At 36.9% G+C, this 15,022-nt stretch overlaps 1 long non-coding RNA gene across 1 annotated transcript in view; it reads left to right on the top strand.

The window, feature by feature from the left end:
• The window catches only part of LOC115939374 (uncharacterized), a 135,357-nt gene that overhangs the window by 66,748 nt on the left and 53,587 nt on the right, over positions 1-15,022 (top strand). Inside the window, exon 4 of the long non-coding RNA XR_004074193.2 lies at positions 2,835-2,915. This is a non-coding gene — a long non-coding RNA (uncharacterized LOC115939374). The remainder of the gene's footprint in view (positions 1-2,834; positions 2,916-15,022) is intronic.

Genomic DNA, 15,022 nt, shown 5'->3' with positions numbered 1-15,022 from the left:
GTAACATGTTTTCCAAAGCTTCTAAGGTAAACATTTAACTTATTTAATAATATTGCTATTCTTTAGAGGTGGCGTATGTATAAAAATGTGGAAGTCACTGAAAGTGGTCTCAAAAAACATTTTATTTCCTGTTTCCTGTTTGTGATTTGGTTTCGCAGTATCGTTTCTTTGTTGTTCCTTTTCATTGCAGAAAAAGCTAGGAAAACGAGGCTCCTAGAATCACATCTTTATCTTTTGGAATTATTCAATGGAATATTCTGGAAAAAAGCCTTATGGCTACATTATACTTTTTCAGCTATAATCATACTTACTCAATCTGTGGTAGTTATATAAAAAAAAAAAAAAATGATTGGCACAGATAAGAGCATTTCCTATCTACTTCCACAACTGAATTTCCTGATTTTTATCTGACAAGATGTGTTATGTTGACAAGGTTTAGAATAAAACCTGTTATCCATTGCTCACTTTTCCCAGTATATTCCTCTTGTGGTACATAAGTCTTCTTGCTCTGGGTTTCTTCACACTTGAACTTGGAGAGTGCAATGGATGTCTGAAGTCTAGTTATACTACCAGAGATTGACTAAACAAAATAAGGATCCTGAGCAGCTGCCTGAACTTGCACTCTTTCCAAGGGCAAATTCTTCTAAGTTATTGTATTGATTTAATTTGCATTCAAATTGCTCAGAATTTTGGCGGTGTGTTTTCACTTGAATGATTTGCTATCAAGTGGAGAATGAATACATGACATTCAGCTCAAGTGTGGAGCTGAATTTTAAAATATTTACTGATTTTAATAGAACCATATTAATACCATAACAAAGGATAAACTATTGCAGCAAACGGTGGGTTAGCATTATTTCTTAAAGAAATCCTAGAAGGAGGCATTGATTGTGAATTATCTTAATGAATTTGGTTTTACTTAGCATAAACATGCATGTTACAGTTTTGTTAATTTTATGTTGTTGAGTTTAAATTATTAATTTTTCATTTTACTGAAATTATAATTTAAATCCGTAGTTCCTTTTGATGCCTGTTAACCACAGGATGCAATAACTATCATTTAAATGTTCATTTTATAATCTGTGATGTATATTTAATGTGTGATATGTTTATTATTCTAACCATCTGACTGCTTAAAATACAAATAGAAAAAAAACCTTTCATTGCGTGTTTTGGCATTCTTGTCAGTAGTTAAACCTGCCTTGGGACCTACTGAAAATTTTAATAGTCAGTAATATTTGCACTGTCATCTGTCACCACATGGTGTCAAATCCTGTCCATGTAGCGATTGCTCTTGGCTTTTCTGGGTTAAGAGAATACTAGTGTTTCCTAGAGCAAATACACTGAGACTGCATGTAGATCCCGTTGGACTATATTCAGGCTAAGGTGAACTTTGTCTATAGTGATATATGTGTCTATAAGTGAAATGGAAAATGGGTTTGTCTTTTCAGGAACTTACTCCTTTTTGCTAGTGTTGAGGCAATATACTGGAGAAGAAAAATGTCTCTATTTTATGGGGTGGCAGATGGCAAGTGCTATTTAACAGGTGCTCAAATATTTTATAAATAAATAAAAGGAGGAAACAGGAATAAATGAAGTCAGCAGAGACACACAGTGGAAATACACCGGGCTCCTGACCCCACGGTAGAGAGACGGAAATTAAACTCTTCTTGTTTCTTCTTCAAGGTAAAAGACAAGAAATGAGCACATTAAGTTGTTAGCAGTTAAACGGAATAAATAAAATCACAACAATAAGTATTGTGTATTTGGAACCTACAGTGTACCTAGAATTACATATTTAATCCTCAAAGACCTCTTGGTAGAAGCTACTGATGTTGCCATTTTGATGAATTTGGGAAGGCTTTGGTGATTTTTCTCTATGCTGCATTTTAATTAAGCCCGGAATCACAAACAAGTCTGTCATACAGCCCCACTCATAGAACATTGCTTCCTCCTTCATACAACACTTGAGCCAATATTTATGATTTAATTGGTTAGTTATAACTAACATACTCCTAAGAGAATGCTGCTTTTGAGTTGCTCCATTTCCTGATTCCTTTGACTGACTACTTCAGAATTAGAGGTAAATATGAACCATATATCTGCTCTGACATTGCTGAGGGAAAATGGACTAAGCAGTTACTGAGGGAAACCATGGCACATCAGAGAAGTGTCAAGAAATGACGATGCAGAGTGCATGGGGGGACATTGTGGGCGTCAGGGCTTACAGAAACATAAGCATTGAATTATAACTTGGTAACTTGGCAGAGCATTTTGCATCCTAGATGTTTGTACATTGAACTCAGTCTTTCTAGAATTAAAAACAAAACAAAACAAACAAAAACAAACCAAAAAGCCTTAAGGAATGCAAGGTTAATTTTGTTATTTTATGAATTCGTTAAAATTCTCAGACCTATAACATAAATTCTATTCCTGAAATAGTTCTCAAATCATTAAGCAACTTGGCTTAGTTGAAAAAATATCTTCCTTTTCTAATGAGTATCTATACAATAAGAAGATAATTACAAACATTGGATAAAGTCCATTAAACTTAAAGAAGCCTTGTGGAGAGCTGGGAGCCACTGAAAGAGACTCTAGAAAGGCATGAGAGTGACCACAGGATGTGGGGGCATATGGTGGGCTATGGCATTACTGAAAGTCCTGGGTGGGTTATGGATTTTTCTGGGAAGTAGCAAGCTATGTTTAGGTGTGATTACAGATTATTGAACTTTGTCCATGTGACTAGTTTAATTTTTACAAAATATTGTTCTCAAAATATCACATAGAAGATGTGACTTGTGTATCCAGAGATTTTATTTGCTTTTTGTTTGCAGGAGTAATATATGTCAAGAACGAAGCCACTCAGATGATGGAAGGGTGGAGCAGGGATTGAAGATTCAGGATGAATTAAAGAGGTTAGTCAAGAACCTTCTCTGTTGGGAAAAGTGAGTTTTTACTGTAAATCGTCTCCATCTCCTTAATACAAGACACCTTTCATTACTTCCTGGCTAGACTAATTGTTTTCCAAGCTGAAGTGATTTTCTGAAGAACACCTCTGATCAAGAAATCCTTTGTTCAAGAAGCTTCAATGGTTTCCATTGTATATTGAACAAAGGTACGGAGGAGGAAATAGATTTATTGAATTTCTAGACACTTAATGTAATCTCATTTAACCTTAAGCAAAACTCTATGAAGTAGGTAAGATTGTATAGAGGAGAAAAGAAAAAAAAAAGGAAAGCAAGCTGCCAGGAACCTCTGGGAAGGAGATACTCATGTATCTTGCTCATGTCTCCAGGATCCACTAATGTCTGGGAGACTTTCCAGACATTATCTGTTGAATGAATGAATTTTACAGGACTGCTTTTATACTCTTTACATTGGTCTATACTCTGTTTTGTGAATTTCATATCCCCATGTAACAGTCATTTACTTACTAGACCTACTATGTACGTGTCATACATTATATAAGCAAGATTGGGAAAATATTTGGCTGTTTTTTCCTAATGGACTTCTGAGGTCTAGCTCCACTAATACCTTACTGAAATTATACAGATGGAATTTTCTTCACCAATCTTTGATTTAGGTCAAAGAGTTTCAAGCCGTGTTTCCTGCACCATGTATGATTTCCTGTTTTGACTTAAAGGCATGTGTGAGGCAATCGGAATTCAGAATCCCTCCAGGTTTTATAGTTTTCCCTGTTCTTTAACAGTTGTTTTGCCTATAAATAATCCCATGATGATTATTGTAGCAATTCACACTTATTGAATCTTGACAAAATATTCAACTTAATTCATAAAGCAATAGCTACCTTTCTTTTTATACTCATTATAAGAATACACAAACACAAATTAGTATAAAAGGTTGTGCATATGGGGAAAAGAAAACACAGCTGACATGGGGTGAGCATACAAACGCACGCCTCACCTCTCCTTCTGCCTGTGGTGACTTTGTTGAGCTAGGACTAGGGCAGGCTCTGCGGTGACCCGGTCTGGATTTACCCCACACAGGGAACACCTCTACTTTCCAGACACCTTCATCACTGATGGAGTAGTAGTAAGGAATATTGCAATGGCCTTTGTACTGGTAGTAAGTAGTAAGGAAAGTGGTAGTAAGGATACTCTTTTAGTATAAAGAGTGAATTTAAAAATTGTGCTTTTTAAAATCGTGTAAGTAAAATGAATTATTGACGAAAAGTTGAAATTTCTCTGCAGAATTTACACCGCATCTCTAGTACCCAAATCTAATACAACCAGTTGTTTTCCTACCAGAGTTTGGGATTTTCCAGCAAGCAGATATGGGCACTGAGGAATGCAAATAGTGTTCTGGGTCAAGCAACGCATCTTGAAGCACCCATTCACTTATGAACAGGAAAGAATGTGAAATGAGTAACAAACAGTAATGTCTAGACACATGGGAACAGATTTTAGGGTTCTAATAAAACCCGGTTTGGGGCGCCTGGGTGGCTCAGTCGTTAAGCGTCTGCCTTCGGCTCAGGTCATGATCCCAGGGTCCTGGGATCAACCCCCGCACCGGGCTCTCTGATCAGCGGGAAGCCTGCTTCTCCCTCTCCCACTCCCCCTGCTTGGGTTCCCTCTCTCGCTGTGTCTCTCTCTGTCAAATAAATAAAAATCTTAAAACACACACACGCACACACAAAAACTGTGGTCCTGGGGCACCTGGGTGGCTCGGTCGTTAAGCGTCTGCCTTCGGCTCAGGTCATGATCCCAGGGTCCTGGGATCGAGCCCCGCATCGGGCTCTCTGCTCAGCGGGGAGTCTGCTTCTCCCTCTCCCGCTCCCCCTGCTTGTGTTCCTGCTCTCGGTGTTGTCTCTGTCAAATAAATAAATAAAATCTTTAAAAAAAAAACCCTCGGTTTTAGATATACTTAATCAAGTATGACAATGATGACAGTAATTATTATAATAATTGAGAGGCAGAATGGTGTATGGGTAAGAATAATAACTGAGAAATTAGAAGACTGAAATTTCTGTTGCAGACTTGTGGCTCTGTGACGGGCATGTAGCCCAGACCTCTGATAAGCCTCTGTGCGTGTATTTGCATACTGAGAGGGAACGGCTAGGCTCCTCTTAGTTGTACCACTGTGATTCTATGGGATCCATGGCAGACTCTATGCCCACTCTTGCAAGAAGCATACCTAACAACCTTTAGTTGTAAAAGCTTTTTTCTTTTTACAAAGACCACATTCCCTTCTTTCTTGGTTTTATATATTACCTCACCCTTATGCATTAATTAAAAAGAGATAGGAAATATGCTAGACACTTTCCTTCCCTTCATGAACATAATATATGCTCTACAGTAAGGAAGTTATGTGAAGACACACACACAAAAGCCAGATAAGGTAAGTATGAGGAGTGTTTGATAGATAGTCCTGATTCTAGAGCACTCAGAATTTAAACACAAACTGCCTGGCTTTATGCGAGGGGGTCAGAGAATGTGTGTATGAAAGTTTTAAGATCTGCTCAGAGGCTTGGAAGACAGGAAAGGATTTAAGATCCTGGGGGTAGGGGTGGAGAGTGGGGGGTACACTCGAAGTGGGGAAATAGCACACTTTAGAGATCTGTTTAAGGAAACAATCCTTAAATATTTTTCTCTGGCCATATTTCCTCCCTTCATTCCTCTACCTCTCAGCCCCTTTTGTCTTTTTAAATCTCACTTTTATCTTCAAAGCAAATTTATATATAATATTCTATTTAAAGCCTCACATAAGCCCTAGACCATGGCTTCCTGGAGTGTGTTTCCTCAAAAACTATTCCAACCCGTGACAATAGGCATACCATAGAAAAAACTAATCATTCTATTGTAAGGATTAGCTGTATACATAGTGAAATCACCAAAAAATTAGGGCAGTGGAACGGTTGCAGAAAATGACACTGAATCTTGAGCTAAAGTTTTTAAGAAATGAAGGACAGTTGTCCCTAGGGTTAGTAGATGACTCAGATAAGGAGCTTTAATTTCATGATAAAGGATTCAAAGTTGGAGTTTTTAGGAAGGATGGGAGGGGACACTTGCCATACTACAGGCCCAAGGGTAGAGAAGAAGAGTGGAGGCATTCTCTGGTCATGCCAGCTTAGAACAAGGGACACCTACCCCAATCCAGGTCCAGAGGTGAGAAGGGTATGGGAGAACAAACAGTCCATTTTTGAGAGCCCTCCAGAAAGCAGGATCATCAGTAACACACTAAGTTTAATTACTACGTTAAGGAGATTGAAATGTTAGAGAGAGGACTGGGTATGCAGGGGATCCTAGTGATGACTGACTAGAGGGGCCGAAGAAGGGGACTCTGGATCTCGACAAGTAGAAGCTTACGGGGTGAGTAGGAAGATGTGCCGAGTTATATGGATTTGGCCATATGAGTATTGATGGTTTGGATTTGCACACTTTTCTTAGTAATGGGAATGGACGCCCAGTTAGAGGGGAATGGGAAAGATTGAGAGGTGAGGAAAAGGAGACAGTGACCATGGCCCCCACCTGAAAAACAGAGAGAAGGGGCATTAGCTCAGAGGAAATGTGAGGTGTTACTGCTTTTTTTCAACTGGGAGTATGTTTATAGATGATACAAATTACCTTGAAGTAAAAGATAAATACCTTACATAGGAGAAGGAAAATGAAGTGACAAGAGAGAGGTTTTTGAGTGGATGAGAGAAGTTAGACTCCAAAGCTAAAGTGTATGGATTGGGCTTTGCCTGAAGGTGGCATACTCTATTTGAGTACTTTATACAGTTTTTATTTAATTCCAAGAAAAACTGAGTAATATTGGTATAATTATGATCCTCATTTCACAGATGAGGAAATTGAGTCATGAAAAGATTAAGTAAAAATGCACCCCGTGTCACATAACCAGTAAATAGTAGAGTGAGGATTCAAATCTGGGTTGGTTTGAATCCAGATCATGACTCTTCAATATGGCAACTATCGTTTGGTTAAAGGTCACAAGGAGAATGCCTATAAGAGTCAAAGCTGGGGCGCCTGGGGGGCTCAGTCGGTTAGGCGGCTGCCTTCGGCTCAGGTCACGGTCCCGGGGTCCTGGGATCGAGTCCTGCATCGGGCTCCCTGCTCGGCGGAGAGTCTGCTTCTCCCTCTCCCACTCCCCCTGCTTGTGTCCCCTCTCTCGCTGTGTCTCTCTCTGTAAATAAATAAATAAAATCTTTAAAAAAAGGGGGGGGCGCCTGGGGGGCTCAGTCAGTTAGGCGGCTGCCTTCGGCTCAGGTCATGATCCCAGGGTCCTGGGATCGAGCCCCGCATCGGGCTCCCTGCTCAGCGGAGAGTCTGCTTCTCCCTCTCCCTGTGCCTGCCTCTCTGCCTACTTGTGCTCTCTCTCTCTCTCTGTCAAATAAAAAAAAAAAAAAAAAGTCAAAGCTATGCTGACAAATTTGTAAATGGCTATGATAATGACTAATATTATTAACATTTTTGTAAAAATCTCATTTTGCCTCTAATCTATTCAGTTGTTTTATTCAACATGTTATTATACTACTAATAGAACAACTAATCAACATATAAGTATACCCATCCTGATAGAATATGGCATTCTGTGAAAGCACAGGTTGCTTCTAAAATCAGTGTAATTGATTCTCTAGAGAAGAAGCTGAACTAAGGGAAAACGAAAATTCCTAAACTGGATTAGAGACCATGCTGTGGGTTCCTCAAGAGTCCTATGGCCTTTTTCTTCTGGGAGGAGGTAGAGGGTGTACATAGAGAGAGAATGCTGTTCTTTCAACCAGTTCAAACTTAAATATGCCTTGCCTTACTACTGTAGCTACAAATATTTTCATAATTCTACAGTTTAATTACTTACAAATTCAAATGTATCTTTAGTAGTTGAAATTTGAGACCACAGGAGATTAAAAGAATGTACAATATAGACTGTAAAATGATTTTCAAAAGAAGAGCAGCAAATGACTTCAGTTACATTGGCAACTTTGGAGCACATGCATTACACAGAAGGAAACAAACAGCATGCAGTTTTATAAACTTTGATGTATTTGTTAAACCTCAGTCATCTTGTTACATGTCCGTATCTCAGAACGTGCTTTAGAACCCAATCTAGCAGCATGTGTTGATGTGTATGGTTTTGGAGAGCTGAGGCAATGTCTGTCTTTTATATTGTTTTATTATTAGCACCTATTGCACTGCTTAATATTAGGTACCCAATATATATTTATTAAATTACAGAACAGTGCACACTTTCATTAACAAGAAATCTGTAATTTTGCAATAGTTTTAGCTTTACAGTGATTTCTGGGAATTATGTCTCATTTCATTTTACTCTAAGGGGTCATATATATCTACCAAATGAATAAAATCCATCTGAGAGCAACATTAAGTGTTGAGGGCAGATGTTAAAAAAACTGTGTCAATATAATTTTCATGGAACAGGGATTCATTCATTTCAAAAACAAAATTCAAAATGAAAGAATTGGGAATTGTGTGTGTATCAGAAATATTTTTCTGTTTGATGTGCTCAGTTTCTATTTAGATGTTAGTAAAACAAATAGAATAATTCATTTTCTCATTTGTTGATCCATTCGTTCACAGAAAGATACAATCTAGGAAAACAGTGAATTAATTTCAAAATAATCAAAACAGAAACATTTTTATGATTAAAGGCATAATACAGAAGGAAGCAGAGAATTCTTGTTTCTATACCATTGCTTCTGATCACAGAGAATACAATGATAATGAAATTTAAATGAAATTTGGTATGAAGTTATATTAGAATAAGATATTTATAATACTATCAAAAATACCCCCAAACTTTACACAATGTTAGAGTTTTTATTTTATTCAGGGAAATGGATATTACAAGAAACTCAAACTTATGCAATAGAACATTCAGATAAATCTTGAATTTACACAATCAAAATAATGTGAAAATCCCAAAGATGAGGAAAATACTTAACATTTAACATTCTTTTGGAAATGTTTGACTCATCCATCTGTTTCATGCTTCTAATTATGCTAAATATTTATAATTGATTTTCAAGGAATCGATTTCCTGACCAAGAGTTGACTTTTCTGAGAAACAAAAACTTTCATTGGACTTTGGAATAGTAAAGACTATGAATACAACACAAAATCAGAAGAATCAGTTACATCAAATGGCCAATATATTTTATAACATGCAGTCCAAAATTACTCAGTTTTATGTTGACAATAGAACTTCATTTTGCTAATATTATTAGCCATAAATTAATATTCTAAAAGGGGCTACCACAGTAATTTTGTCATGTTAGGTAGACATAGACTTTTCTATCCTTTGTCTATTAAATATAAATTCAATGTATCATGGCTACAGAGGTCTCACTGACAGGGATACTGTTCCTAATTAATTGTCTTACTTATCTTAGATCAATTCAGGTTTGGAAATCTTTGTTATAATTTTTGAGTTATTTCTTAGTGGTTGACCTACGACTTACAATAAACATCTTCACCTATCAGAATTGACTTCACTCTTATATTCCCTTAGATCCAATTAAATATAAAAATTTTAGTCCTATATTGTTCCATTACTGCAAATCCTTTTTGTATTAATACTATTAATATGAAAATAAGCTATTAAGAATATCATTTAGAATTTAGGAATGCCTGACTGGCTCAATGTGAAGAGCATGTGACTCTTGATCTTGGGGAGGTGAGTGCAAACCCCATGTTGGGTGCAGAGATTGCCTAAAATAAATAAAATTTAAAAAGAACAGCACTTAGAATTTAAAAATAATTAAACATTGACTTGAATTAAATAGTGTTACACACTTACAATACATTGATATAATTATTACTTTATATAATCATATCTTTTAAAGGAGTTGAGAAAATAGAGCATGTATGTACTTAGAGAATTTGTTTTATTAACATCTTATTTACCATTTCTAGCTCTATTAATTCCTTCCTGTAGCTTTTACATTCCCTCTTGTGTCATTTCCTTATTCCTTTACTCTCACCTACCCCCTTTGCACTACTGTCAGATATGTTACTTTTCTATATATGATAGACCAAATAATATAATTATATATGTACTGTTTATATAATTCCTTTTTAAATGAGTCAAGAAAAGAGAAGAAATATACATTGTCTTCCATTAATTATATGTATACTCACCTTTTCTTGTACCTTTTTTCCTTTTCATATAGATTTAAGTTACTGCTCAGTGTCACTTGCTTTCAGCCTGAAGAACTTCCTATTGTTGTTTCTGGAAGTCATGTATATACTAGCAATGAATTCTCTCAGCTCTTTTACATCTGGAGATGTCTTTAGCCTTTCTTTTTTAAGTTAGTTTTCCTAAAAAAAAAAAAAAAAGATTTTGATTGGCATTTTTTCACTTTCAGCATTTTGAATATGTTCTCCCATTCCCTTTGGCCTCCATATCTTTCTATTCAGAAGTCAGCTGCACTCTTGTTGGGGTTCATTATACATATGAGTCATTTTTCTCTTATTACACTCAGGATCATTTTCTTCCTCTCTGGCTTTCAACCCTGTGACTATGAAGTGTCTGTAAATCTTTTTGTGTCTATCCTACCTGGAGTTCACTGAGCTTCTTGGATGTGTAGTCTGAGGTTTTCCATCCAACTTGGGAAGTTTTGAGCCAGTATTTCTTTAAAATTTTAATATCTTCTTTTCTTTGTCTCTTCTCCTGATACTCCCATTACACATGGGGTGAACTTACTAGTGCATCACTCTTCTCTAAGGCTCTTCTTACCTCTCTACCCTTTCTCCTTTCTGTGCTTCATACTGCATACTCTCCATTGCTCTGTCTTCAAGTTTGCTAATTCTTTCTTTTGCCAGCACCAATCTGATGCTAACCTCTCCCAGTGAATTTATCATTTGGGTTATTATACTTCCAAATCCAGAATTTTCATTTGGCTCTTCTTTATAATTTATATATCTTTATTTATGTTCTCTGGCAAGACATTGTCATCACATCTTCCTTTAACTCTTTAAACATGGTTTCCTTTGTTTTCTTGAACATATTTACAATCACTGCTTTGAAATCTTTGTTTCTTGAACATATTTGCATTCACTGCTTTGAAATTTTTGTTTTCTAGATCTACCTGTGGACCCCTGCAAAGGTACTTTCTATTACCAAATTATTTTCTGTGTATGGATTATATTTTCCCCATTTCTTTGTATGCCTCATACACTTTTTTTTTTTTTTGGTTAAAAATTAGATAATACACTGTAGAAACACTGGATGCTGATTCCCTCTCCTCATCCTCCCATCCTTAGGAGTTGTTGTAGTTGCTGTTCGCTTGAACCTCTGTTTATTTGTTTAATGACTTGGCTAAACTAATCATGCAGTTCATTTCCACAGCAGTGTGTGGTCTCTGATATTGCAGTTCAGATTTATTTTTCTTGTTTTTAGGTTTTGATCTGGCTACCTATGTTTTGCCCATAGGTATGCCACTTACTGGTCAAAGATTAGATTTTTACCCTTTATTTGTACATGTGTGATTTGGAGTCTGCTGTCATGGTTCAGGGAGTTTCTATTTTTGCCTCCCATTCAGCCAGTGATTAGTAGTCTCAATGTTCCATCTTTGTTTTTTCTGGGTTTTTTGTTTTGTTTTGTGTGTGACAGGACATAGTCTTCAGGGATGAGTGTGATTTATCAGGAGTTTTGTTTAAGCTGCTTATTCCATAGAGGATTCATCCTCTGTTGATAGTCTGTGTGCAGTTTGGGGAAAGCTTTCAAGTCTGTTGTACATGCCATTTGAACTCCTTCTGAGCAGGTGCAGTCTAGTGTGTACAGGGACTTCCCAACCCCCAGAGTGACTGTGATCCCAGGAGGCTCTTCTTGCCTGTTTCTTTTCTTGGTTCTAATAAAAATAGGACTGTTCTGCTATTTTTCTTATATCATGGAGCTTCAGCCTTCTCTTAATTGCTTTCTACAAGATCTTCATCATTTTTGACAAGTCCCTTAAGCATGGAGTTCTCCACTCTTCCTACCAAATGAAGTCAGTCCCCTCTGGTAGAGCTTTGGAACTGTTGGTTCTTATGGTCTTTATTCCTAGGCAGGCACTCCGTGCCCTGAAACTGAGGATGGGGACCTGCTACTCCTGGAGTGACATCCCTGCTTTCCAAGTAGGTAGTGAAGTGGGTGGTTGGCACATTCTGGTCTTGTTTTACCTATCCCAGAATAGAGCCTTCATCCTATTAGTGGGCTGGGGGTAGTGATGATCAGTGCTCAATTGTTCTCAGCTTGCTACACCTGGTGTAGAGCTTCTGCTCTATGAGTGGAGCCTGGGTGGGGGAAGGGAGAGCTTGTCCTCTTGACCACAATTTTCTGGAAAAAAAGTTTCAGCAAAAATGGACTGGTAGAGCTGTAAAGCACCACTGGTAGTCTGCCCCTCCTTGGGTAAAACCACAGTGAGACTGGCAAACTGGCATGAGAAGAAACTCCAGTGTTCCTGGCCATACCTTGCTGGAGTAGAGCATTTGTGGTTGAACTTCCATAACACAAGAGTTGTGGTGGTAAATGAGCTGAGTGTAGCTCTAGTACCACAGATTCTCACTGTTCTTACTGAGAACTAATGTTTGAACTAATGTTATTCCTTTGGCTATATGCCCTTAGGACAATTCCCAGAGACTTTAATGATAGATTGTTTTATAATTTTCATTAGTTATATTGTTGTTTTGCTGGGAGAAGTTCTGCTAAATGACTCTAGTAGCAGCTGGTCCATTGTTTTTTAAATGAATTTCTTTTTACTTTTCTTGAAAGATTCTATCTATTTCAGAGAGAGGGAGTGAGTGGGGAGAGGAGCAGAGGGGGAGGACGAGGGAGCGGGAGAGAATTTCAAGCACACTCCACACTGAGTGTGGAGCCCAATGCAGGGCTCGATCTCACAACCCTGAGATCATGACCTGAGATGAAACCAAGAGTCAGACACTTAAGTGACTGAGCCACCCAAGTGCCCCTGGTCAATTTTTTTGACAAATGTTACATGCTTATTCACCGCGTTAAAGATTGTCCTTCTAATAACTGGTCCTGGAGCAATTGAATATTCACGTACAAAAAAATATCTTGAACCATTAATTCACATCATCTCTAAATAATGAGGTGACATGGATCATAGCCTTAAACATAAAATATAAAACTATAAATCTCCTAGAAGAATACTTAGAAGAAAATCACTGTGGTTTGGGACTAGGCAACCCCTTTTTAGGAAAGTTCCCAAATCATGAAGCATAAAAGAAATATTGCTAAATTGTGCTTTGGCAAAAGTAAAAACTCCTGTTTGAATTCTACTGTTAAGAAAATGAAATGAAAAATCACGAACTAGTAGGAGAATCTCTTCACAAAGCATAGGCCAGAATAAATAGAAAATCTTTAAACTCTATAATCAAAAGGCCAGGGACCCAACTCTAAATGGATAAAATAATGGACAGACACTTCTAAGTCTTATGTATGCTGATAAGCCGACTATAAGTTGTTCAACTTCATTAGTCATCAGAGGATTGCGAATTAAAATCATAATGAGGAGATACCACCTCACATCAGTCAGAATGGCTAAAATTAACAACTCGGGAAACAACAGATGTTGGTGAGGAGGCAGAGAAAGGGGAACCCTCTTACACTGTTGGTGGGAATACAGCCTGGTGCAGCCACTCTGGAAAAAATATGGAGTTTCCTCAAAAAGTTGAAAATAGAGCTACCTACCCTATGACCCAGCAAATTTTTTTTTTTAATTTTTGTTTAAATTCTAGTTGGTTAACATATAGTGTAATATTGGTTTCAGGAGGTGAAGTTAGTGATTCCTCACATATGACACCCAGTGCTTATCATAGTAAGTGCCCTCCTTCATGCCCATCACCCATTTAGCCCATCCCCCACCCACAACGCACTTCCCTCCATCAAGCTTCATTTTTTCTCTTTAGTTAAGAGTCTCTTATGGTTTGCTTCCCTCTCTCTCTCTTTTTTACCCTTCCCATATATTCATCTGTTTTGTTTCTTAACTTCCCCATATGAGTGAGATCATATGGTATTTGTCTTTCTCTGACTGACTTATTTACAATTTCTTGTAAAGATAAACACTTACCTTTTGATCTAGCAACATCCTTCATAGATATTTACCCAGAGGGATGAAAACACCTATCTGCACAAAAACTTGCCCATGAATTTAATAGTAGCTTTATTTCTAATAAGCAAAACATGAAAATAATCTACATGTCCAGTAACAGATGAGTGGATAAACAAAATGTGGTTTAATCCATTCAGTGAAATACTACTCAGTGATACATAAATGCATGCCACAACATGAACAAACCTCAAAATCATTATCTGGAAACAAAAACAAATTGTCACAAAAACAGATTGTCACAATTGTATATTGTGATTCCATTCATATGCAATTCTAAAGTGACAAAACTAATCTATGGTGATAGGAAGCATATCAGTGATTATTTATGGCTGAAGGTAGGAGATTTACTGCAAAAAAATATGAGGGGACATTATATGGTGATAAAAATGGGTTTTGGAATGGGTTGTGTTAGTGTCTGTATTTGCCAAAATTCATTAACTATATACTTAAAATGGCGGCATTTTTAATATAAAGTATACCTGAATAAGTTGATTTTAAAATCAGGTAATATGTTATAGGTATTAAAAAATCAGAGTAAGATAGTTACAAACTGTTTTATTACATTGAAATTTGAAGCATACTTCACTAAATTTTTCAAATGATACTTAACAAAACAACAAAAATGTGTTTAGGTTAGCTAGAGACAGAAATGTACTTATGCAAAGCTAAGTTACACTCACAAGTAAAAATGGAATTTGAATAAAACCATTCCTCATTTGAGAGTCTCATGAGCATTTGGGGGAGAAAAGGTGAATAAATTAATAAAAACTGTGTGTTATTTGTACCATGTTTTTATAAAGAAAATGTCTAGTCTATTTAGAGTTCTATAAATTTAGTTCATGGCTCAATCGTAATTTGCACCTGTGACTTGAAGTTGTTTTCATAATGATGATAAATATCTCCAAGTTTATTATGTTTTTGATTATTATGGTG

The sequence above is a fragment of the Leptonychotes weddellii genome, chromosome 11 (assembly GCF_054177405.1).
Source record: "Leptonychotes weddellii isolate Sample4059 chromosome 11, ASM5417740v2, whole genome shotgun sequence".
Lineage (NCBI taxonomy): Eukaryota > Metazoa > Chordata > Mammalia > Carnivora > Phocidae > Leptonychotes > Leptonychotes weddellii.
The sequence above is the reverse complement of the archived record's forward strand: the minus strand, read 5'-3'. Positions and strand labels throughout refer to the sequence as shown.